At 38.1% G+C, this 10368-nt stretch overlaps 1 long non-coding RNA gene across 4 annotated transcripts; it reads right to left on the bottom strand.

The window, feature by feature from the left end:
- Positions 1-597: 597 nt before the first annotated feature.
- Positions 598-9968, bottom strand: LOC111254012 (uncharacterized). 4 transcript variants are annotated; one of them, XR_015319076.1, is made up of 7 exons: positions 9061-9968; positions 8587-8667; positions 7837-7947; positions 6791-6974; positions 5602-5667; positions 5130-5251; positions 598-734 (listed from the first exon to the last, which is right to left on the bottom strand). It is a non-coding gene; the product is annotated as an uncharacterized LOC111254012 (long non-coding RNA). The 4 variants fall into 4 exon arrangements; XR_002674887.2 differs by lacking the exon at positions 598-734 and adding an exon at positions 6297-6468 and having other exon boundaries at positions 4149-5251; positions 9061-9963; XR_002674885.2 differs by lacking the exon at positions 598-734 and adding an exon at positions 6297-6418 and having other exon boundaries at positions 4151-5251; positions 9061-9960.
- Between the last annotated feature and the right edge of the window lie 400 nt (positions 9969-10368).

The following is a 10368-nucleotide window of genomic DNA, read 5'->3' as shown; positions in this document are numbered from 1 at the left end:
TTGCAACAGCTATCTCCTCTGTCGACTGTTGCTAAATACCCGTGAAGTCTCGCCGCAGGGTCTTCCAACCAATATAAGCGTATTGCCATGTGAGGATGACTTGTAGGATGGTCATGCTAGGACTGTAGCAGAGGTTCTGGATCTTCTTCCGCAAAAAGTTCGTACAGGAAGCCATGGGAGACGACGGGAGGAGAGGTGGTGTCGGAACAAACGAAAAGGACGAGGTTGGAAAAAATGCCGTTGCTACACGCACGAAATGCAGTGTTTCGAAGTTTTGAACATCTATCTGTCGGTGGCATTGCTCGAAAACCGCTCGTCCAGGCCTTTCTCCAGGCTTCTCGTCCAGGCTCGTCCTCGCAACCATCTACTTGCAGTGTTACTGACAGGATCGCGTCTCCCGGCTATGGTCGTTGATGTTTTTGTTGACTACAAAGCTTCCAACAATGAGTTTTGTATGAGCGGGCTGGCTTGCGTTAGCGCAACGAGCTCATGAAATGATACCACTGACGGGACGCTCTTCTCCAATTGCTAGCAATCTAGGTAGCTAATTGGAGTAATCCGGCGATAAACATGTACAGCATGTAGCCAAATTGCCGGCAGATTCAGAGACAAATGATAGGCTACAGTCTAGAGTCCTGCCGTCATGCTAGGGAGTCGGACGCATTTGTCGATAAACGGAGCAATAGAAAATGTTTTTGCAGCCCTTTTAATAAAAGCAAGCTGAACTCAAAAGCCTGTAAAGAAAAAAAAATGAGTGGTTATGATGATCCATCTTTATTTGTCTCGCAAGCGTTTTTCAATTTTGGATTAGTTTTTCTTTCTTGTTTTGCTTCTTATTTAATTAACAATTTAAAGGTTTTCTTCTAATACAAATGACTTATGTGTACCGCAGACCTGTACAAAGGCTTGCTAGATTTGAACAAAGAGAAAAGGGTGGGATCCAAGGGGTTAAGTCTAATAAGCTAGCAGCATTTAAGAGCTACGGATTACAATTTGCTTGTCGATGAATTCCTTATTGACTAGTAAAACCATATAGGTCCTTTTAGGACCGTACCAAACGAAGTTGTCAGTAGTTCTTTTCAAAAAAAGACTGGAAGAGATGAGAGCCGTGTTGATAAAGCGAACATTCATTCAATCATTTTTTTTGGACAAAGTATGTCTAAATGTGCGGCAAATAATGCAATATAGAGAGGTCAGCTTAAATTGTATCTTTTTGGAGTATAGTAGAAACAACCAATGTTGAATTAACACTGTTTTATTTCGATGAAGATAAATGCGATATTTATGTCTATGAGCTTTAAAACGATCGTCTAGCTCCCACTTACGTTGATCACGTCCACTAGGCGGCCTGAGCTGGCACGCGCAATTATTATTCTTTGGAAAGCAAGTCGAGTTTGGCATAACTTGATAAAAGAGTATAACAGCCCTTTCCGATTATCGAATTCAGCAGGACACGAACGTTCTGCCTTGACAATGAGGAAAACTTAAAATGCAGAATAACTTATGCGGGAACCAGCTCTCTAGTCAGCTGCGGCCTCGAAAACAGGCGACAGACTATTGGTCGCGGAAAGCAAACATACCAATCTGCACAATCTAAAAGGCGTTTCGCATCGCTAGGTTTTAGGTTTTTTTTTCAAAATGATCTACAAAATCTCCAGTGCGGTATGCTCTGAAGCATGTCCGAAGTGTCGCTTAATAACTTGGATCTAATTCGTGAAGTTGACAAGTTCAATAAAACTTGTGAAGCAAGACAAAAAAACACATTATATTAGCAAAATATTCTATATGTGCAAATGCAAGCAAAAAGGTGCATAGCATTTCCGATTAAGAGACATGTCAAATGTAGCATTTAGTCGATCTATCTTAGTCTGATGTCTACAATGCCCTTAAGGCTAAGTTACATTTTTCACAGCTGTATAATATTGGAAGAAGTTAAACTTTTAATTGGTTACGCCCTATCATGCATACACGGAACGTTTCGAATCAACTTTCTGTCTATGCCTATCCAAAAAAGATTCCTTTTGCAGGAATAACATACCGCGACATCATCTGTTTGTGGTAAACGTAATTTCTGACGCAAGTTGACCGCAATTTAAACTGGAATTTTTGTCATCATATAAAATGTATGTCTTTAATTTTAATGCACGTCATAATGTTCCGCCAAAGTATTGATCGTCTTTGGCCAACATTCAAGCAAGTATTTTTTCCTTATCTCAAAATAAGGAATCGTTCTATCATAGTTTCTTTGGTGACACCATAATCCCACCTTTACGGTTTCAGAATAGAGTAACAGGTAATTTTTGCATCTTTCCGCTGAAACTAAATTGATATCATTAGGGAAATTCTCCAGGGACTGAATCGGATAACCGGCTGACAGTGCAAAGTCTGGGCTATACGGCGGATACGTTAAAATTTCCTTTTGAGGTTCTTCTTTTTGTCGGGTAGCTGAAGATTATGTGGTTTGGGATCCTGGTGGTGACAGAAGACGCCTTTGTTGTTCATTAGTTTTTTTTTCGCTGGCTTGTTGTTAGTTGTTTATGGTAGAGGAGTTAACTAATTGTTGTACTGAGCGACAGCAACTTGTAAGGATATGTTAAACGCATAGTGTCACCTTTTCGGGGTTTTGCCACGAATGGTGGAGCACATGTTTTTCGCTTGCACATTGTTCTCGTTTATGAGATACTTTTCATTACATTGGTCAACCATTTTAAAAATGGGTCAATTTTGTTGCGTTACTGTAGAGTTTCGCACAGAGGAATACGATTAAGTAAACCATCTGGAATTATTTGATGGCACGGATTGGCGATAGCATGGGTACTCAACTCTTGCAATAACCTCATCATTTTTTTGTAATTTATGGATACTTTCGAGAAGTATCCTTCACATCGAAATGTCCACTTTTGGGCCGCTTTCCTCGCTAACGCATCTTGACAATAACCGGCATGAATTTTTTTTACAAATCTAGGCAGCATTTGTGCCTTTATCGTAATACTGTCATGGTTTTTTTTTGTATAATTTTTATACATTTTATATAATATAATATCATCTTCAAACTGCTCTATCTTAAGTCTAAATAAAGACATTTAAACAATATGTACCTATCGGTGCAGAATCTCAACTTTTAAATGCCAGTTCTCCGTAACCCATACTACCTGAGACCTGTGATTTTTAAGCCGTCTAATCAGAAAAGAGATCAATACTTTTTCGATAGCCCAATATTAATAATAGCGTTTAATATTGTTCATTGATAATAGAATTGCGTCTTTGCAAAAGATGCAAGGATCTGTGGCGTGATAACGTAAGAACGCATCTATGTTAGATAAATGTGCCTTAATTTTGAAGGAAAAGAAAGAGGTTGAACAAACCGGGACACAACAATGTATTCTAATGTAAATTAAACGACAGTGTGGGTTAAAGAAAAGGACGACATCCTATACTTTTTTTTGACAGAGTACCCGAAAGTATGGCTACAAATTGCTATGAAAACATAAATTGTATCAAGTTATTTAAGAATACCAAGTACCATTTCTATCGTGACCCGATTTAAATAATAAAACTAATTATAGCAACGCACCTCTAAATGTTTGTACAATGTGTTTGCTAATGGCCGGAAGTACAACAGATACAAAAAAAAACAGCAACAGATCTCAAAACATGCTTTCGCCTCAAAAAACAATTAGTATCTGAGGCAAAAACTTCAGAATCGTCAGAATTTGTTTTTCGCACTCCTTTAGAAAATCATCAGGCCCTCTCAATCTAATCACTATGTCGTTCATTCCGCTTGAAGAGTGAAGAGTAAACACGGAAGTTCATAGCTTCATTAAGAGGTCATCCGGCTCGAAGACGATAACGACGAAGAAGGAGCTCCCCACACCCGTCACGACGAGTTGATGTTTTTGGCCTAAAAATATTTAGCTTTCTTCCGGCACCAAAGGTAGCGGTTCCAACACTCTACAATAAATGGCTTTAAAAGCCGAGCCCTTAATTATCTCGAATACCCTATGCAGTTATCCTCCACGTAAGGGGAGTACATACCTAGTATATGATACAAACTCTAGATTATCCTACCTTAGTTATATAGAATATATGGACAGAAAAACTAGCGACACCAGAGCATGCTTGAAGCTAGTTGATCTAAATAGGGTATTAGATGATTTATGTAAAGCAGGATAATTAAGTATTTAAGACATTGTCTTAAAGGTCACCGTAGCGGACGGTTATTGCATGGCTGCCACTGTGTTCATAAAACTGCTTGATAAATTTACAAGATCAACCGAAGAATTCTGCGTTTTTTTCTTGGTTAATCGTTCAAAGTAAATCGTATAAAATGCTTTATTTAAATCTCCGAAGAACGAAACATAGCTGCATCTCTTTTCAAGTCCCACGGTGGCATATATACAATGAATAAATTTATGCTACAGTTTTGCCGGTATGTCTTTTTATAAAGGTCACGATGAACTTGCCTTACGATTGTGACGATAACCTGATTTGATTTTGTTTCCGATCGCGGTTGAAATTTTACCTGAATAAAGGGCTTTTTGGTAACTGAATGTTGTAAGATTTAGGAAATGTTTGAACTGCTGAGCACTTGTCACTCTTTTATCAATAGAAACAAAGTGTTGGTTAATCTGATCCACTTTAGGATCCACTGAAACAAAATTGTTTTTTTGACATTCTCAAGTAATAGTTCACTGTTTCTGAAGCGTTGTCAGATTGGTCTCTCAGTAACTTTCGCTCTACCTTTTTTTTATTGGATTTAATACGTTTTCCTGTAACTTATGAAAAAAACACTTCGCTGCCTAATAGAATTTTGACCTCTATAACGTCTACCCTTCCGGCAAATGATCCTAACAATATTTTGGAGCCATCTTTTTTAACTAGGACTGAGTAGACCTGGGTATTTTTGATCCTGTAAACCCTCCTAGTAGTTTCACGTACACACCTTCTACTCAAAAGAGACATTTTTACAAAAAAAGATCATATCGGGTTATTTCAACATGATCCTTTAATGGATGCGCGCCGTGCGTATCTTCAACAAATATTTTATCAAAGAACATTTTATTTCAGTTGTTCCATAGTTTTTTCACGGCTAATAAGCACAAAGGTATGAACTTTGAACGATTTCATACCTTCTCTTATTATGTTTGCAAGACAAATAAGCCTGTATCTTAGTTCATTAACCCGTCTCTTCGATACAAGGCATCCCGTTTGAAGGGTCACGTCTACCAGTTCCGCTCTCCGACACATAGCTCTGATGAGACAGAAAGAAAAAAACGCACCGGATATACTTAATACTATGATTAGATAGTATTGGTAATCACTATGTTACGATGACACTTTCTATTTACAAATTTATTGCCGTAGAAGTCTGTTTTATGAGTTCATTTGACTGTATGAAGGACAACAGCATAGAACCTATAGCATTTCGAATCGATCTGAGTGTCTGTCAATAGCTCTTTCACGAGTCCCTCCAATAACCGGTGTATAATTGGGTCAGAGCCGATGCTGGTTGAGAACCTAATATAACAGAGTAGAAATGTATTGTCTTTCCGATAGCGTTGCTTATTGGCAGGTAGAAGTTGATGTCAGGGAGGAACTTACCGGCGTAAAGGTATCAACGTAAGCAGCAGTCGAAGTAGCGTTCGGCTAAACATGGCACTGCTTCCTCTGGCGGTCGGTATGAAGATAGAGAATGAAGCAATTATTACTCAGTTATGGGCAGTTGTTAAAAGTATCCTACAACTAGGCCAGGCAAATTAGCGTATGCGGCGCGAGTCTACTAGCGAAACGCTAATTAAGATATTGTTTTGCCGTTTTAAGCTACACGTCAGCATGCATCAATGGTAGACACATTATGTAATATATCCTCGACGGAAAAGGACTTAAAGTTAAGCCCTTTTATGTATATATAATGTTTTAACAGAGTTCAATTGCACGATTAGATAACTGTGACTTCAGTATAAAAAGTGCTCTCTACTTCACTGTGAATGGAAAAGATTTCAGAGTGAACCGAAAGTAGCTTCAGAGGAATAAGCAACAGTGACTGTAATAATCGTAAATTAAGGACTACGATATGTCGTCTTGGACCTAACTATTGAATTCTCTGACAGTTACACGACGTTCCCACTTGGCTACTGTATAACACATAGAGACTGAAGAATATCAGATCGTACTATATCATATTAGGATTGCCATCCGCTATGTTGACGACTTCCTCTATCGGAGTCCTTTAGTTCAGTCGTGACAAAAAGCTAAGTTGTTTGAATAATACATCTGGCCGAATACAATGCGCCTACCTATGCTGCGAACTGAGCTGGCAGCCTGAAGAGCAATGAAGGTCCTTGATTTCAGTTTGCTTGGTTAAATTAGGCACAGCAAGTGAGAGGGCAGTTAGCCGTATATAGACCTGAACTGGGAACTACGAGATAAGCAGCAATGGAGAGACCCGAGTGACCAAACGTAAGTGTGCTTGATAAACAAACAGATTGTTTTATCTATAAGTAACTTTTATCCTTCGAGAAAGCACTGATCGTTCAACCGTGACTATTGAAAAGAGATGATGTGACAACTGCACCGAGAAGTCTACTTGAGGCGACCTATCGTCTTTATTTACGTAAAATGCGAATGGAGCTAAAGAAAAGGTACATATGAGACATGTGGGCGAACGACGCACTCTGGGATTAGACGGTCCGAATGAAATGGGTTGAGTGGAAGAGTACAACTAATCTGAAATAAAGCTATTAAGAGATAGTCGCTAATGTAAAAGATCTGCTGTTGGGGAATGACTCACAGGAACTGAGCAGGCTGTCGAAGATCGAAGTCTGCTGTTGTTGGAGCATGGGTGTCATCTTTTTCAAGTTACCGCCGATACCTCAGCCCTTCTCAATCTGGTGATTAACGAACGCTTCTACGTAGTTTATTATACATCGCTTTTTTAATCAAAGCATCCGTAAGTACTTAAATCAAACAAGCATCTAACGAAAAATTTTGTGTTAGTAAAGAGACTGGCAACATTTATTCTTTCGCAATGGCTGTGCATATATCTTTTTTGACACATTTCTAAACGACGCACGTTTTAACAAGTTCTGCTACACTTATTCGTCTCTCTTTTTTGAAATATACGCTCAGAAAGGAAAGGATCGCCTTCAGAATGACTTATAAAACTTTAGACGTTAACTTGAAGGCTTATTTGTATACAAAAGTTTCTATAGAGAGTAATTAAGAGTGATAAGTTCTTTTTAGAACTTAAATGCATGGTAAATGAACTAATTAGCCGTGGGAATTCTTAGGGAAATTATTCATCTTGTATAGATAACAGATACAGTATCCAAAATGTAAAGTGAATTTATGATTCGAAATTATGTGTGCATTAAACTTGGTGGGCATCGGTAGCATAACTTCATTCAGTTCTGAGAACAGCCAATATAGTTTTAATTCGACGACCCCTGAAAAAGATTACTAAAAACTAAAAATAATGTATATATATATATATATATATATATATGTATATAATAATAAAAATAATAGGATATAACTATACGTTTGGATAAATGTGTCAAAAATATGTGACGTAAGAGACGATATTGCGTGACATATATATATATAGGAGAAACAGCGACAAAAACCTAGAGGAGTAGGATGAGTGAACTATCAGAAAAATAGATAATAGTTTACTGCTGAACAGAATTTGGACAGTGAGATGAGAACCTTAGCTCTCGCCTTCATATGGAGATCGACAAGAAAAAACCCACAGATAGTCCTAACAAAATACTAACCGCGATAGAACTGAAGTATTGGTTGAAAAATGGTTTTTGTGAGTTGACTCAGTTTACTCACCTCAGCGTTATCGACGTCGTAGACGGATTTTTGGGAGGTTCTTTCTTTGGGATGTCTGAACGTCGTTTTTAACGGTGTTCACATGTTGTTCTATGTAAATCTGTGATAACACTAAGGACATAAATAAAACAGAAAATCTGCAGAGTCAAACTAAATATAAAATATGATAGAGCTGCGTTTATCTACACACAAGCTTAAGAGTTAAACTTAATCCAACCAAGGACTCAGAGGAAAAATTCAACAAAATATTTACATAACTAGGAAATGAATATGTTTTTCCTAGCACTATTTTTCAATGTAAGATTCACTCTAGGTGACTAGCAATAATAATAGAAATTCAATTAAGGGTTTTTGCCACATTTACAAATTCGGACAAACGTTTGGACGCTCACAGTTCACGGTTAGATTATCATACACACCACAGAAAGCTATTTCAAAGGTAAAAAAGGAGTTAATTTTTAGATTTTTGTATTATAGAAAAATGATTCGCAGAGATATCTAGTACGTAAATTGAAGTTAAGCAAATTTTTCTAGCATTTTAGAAAATAATAGACAAGAAGAGTCAGTTGTATCTCTTCTTTTTTGTTACCGCAACTAGGTGAAATTTAGATGGGGGTTTGTCTGACGATAGTGAAAGGTAGTAAACATGCAATGAAAAAGGCATTAGTACCCGCTCTAATCTGACATACCCGTTTAAGCTATATACCTCAAATGGATCAGATTAGATAAATAATAAAATAAAAATCTTACTCGTAATATTCAAGAGGTCCAGTGTTCGTTCTCGACTCAAGATATCACCACCAGAATCCTCAAATGAGCTTAGTATCCACTCTGAAATTGTTAGTTCCAATACTTACTTCCTTTAACATTTATACTGATGTTTGGGTAGAGGTGACATCGATTGGCAGATCGAAGTTCAGATAGTTCTAGGAAGTATGAAAGTTGGATGGGTATGCGGAGCTGCTAATGTTCCGAACAGAATTCCGAAAATGCCACAATCACACTCTCTTGCCCTGTAGCCGGTATAGCTAACTATCGATTGACAGTGGCTCTTTTTTACTAGACTGGAAGCCACGAAGGTTGTTAATCTAGTTAAGAGTGAAGAAGCATACTAACAACCATCTACAATCTCTAGTAAAATATTTGCCCGATGTTTTCAGAACGCTAGAGATTAGCAGATTTCGTAAATATCCTGAAAATGCTAAGTTTTTCTCATTTAGTTACCTGTTTTTTCAACTCGGTTTTCGGAGGTATCGATTGACTAAGCTGGCATTAGTATCCTATAGGCAGGGGGTCACCTACGCCATTGAAAATAAGCAGATCTGTTTTCTGATGCTTCTGGATGTGATGGCTGCCCTTAACTGCGTAAGTCACTCGATCTTCCTGAAAATATTCGATTGACTGGCAGCATACTTCTTTGCAAAACAACAGGTTACGTGTTTAGTCCGCGTGCGAGGAGTAAGATACTGGGACACCTTAAAAGTAGGTTCTCGGTCAAAGGTAACGCTCATCGTCTTTGTTGAGTTTCAACCTGTTTCAAATCTGGAGTACACCTTTACGCTTATCCGCTTTCAGCCTACTAGCGATATCGGCGACTAGCGAGCTGCTCTTGAGCATACGGAAGAGACCATTAAAATTTTAGACCATTTAGTCCGGTTGTTAATGCCGATAAGGCGGGACTCGTACGGTTCGATTCGCCCCGAAGAGTCATCGATATATGGCGCATTTTACGTGTTGTCTTTGTTGCTCCACATTACTAAATACTTGATGATACGTCTCTAAACAGCTATCAAATGTAAGACTAACTCAACAGCTCAGGCGTCTGGCTGCTATGCTATTATCGCGGCACTGAAGGAACCCTTGTTTATTAGGACCTTCTACTGCCACATGCTGTCCTATTCACTTTCCATCTAAGAAGGTGACTATTTAGAAATATCTTGTAGGGTTCAAATTCTTAGAACACTGTTCTAAAAGCAATGTTTGGCTAAATCCGCAGACCTTTTCAGTTTGCACAGACTACTCTATGCAGGTAACATATACAGCACTGCTTTGAAAATGTCAAAAGGTATTATTCCATCAGAAATTCTAACTAATTGCTTTAGCGATAACGATGTTCAAAGTGTTCGTTATTGCTAACGAATATTGTTAACATGCTTTTGTTTGCTGCTTATCGTCAGTCTCAGATTTTGCTCTTTGTTGTAAGACGCGGTAAAAAAAAATGTAAACGAGAAATCCTGAAACATGTAAATAAAATATAAACTGAAAAATTATGCGAGAAGGGACGTGACTATTTTTATTTATTACAATATAATAACATAACAATTATTGTGCAAAACGCTATGCAGTATGGCACTTTTTTACATTTACTTTTTACGCTAATTTCATTGAGAGGCAGACTACACTTGTTGCAATTGTTATTACCTATAGCGGTGTCAGGTTCTGGTTTTTGTGGTCAGAAGAGCCTAGCAGGGAAAGACTAGTGCCCGCAGAAGGAGGCTTGACGGTTAGGTGCAAATGGCAACCTCCTAAAGG

This window comes from Varroa destructor, unplaced genomic scaffold (assembly GCF_002443255.2).
Source record: "Varroa destructor unplaced genomic scaffold, Vdes_3.0 BEIS01000001.1, whole genome shotgun sequence".
NCBI lineage: Eukaryota > Metazoa > Arthropoda > Arachnida > Mesostigmata > Varroidae > Varroa > Varroa destructor.
The sequence above is the reverse complement of the archived record's forward strand: the minus strand, read 5'-3'. Positions and strand labels throughout refer to the sequence as shown.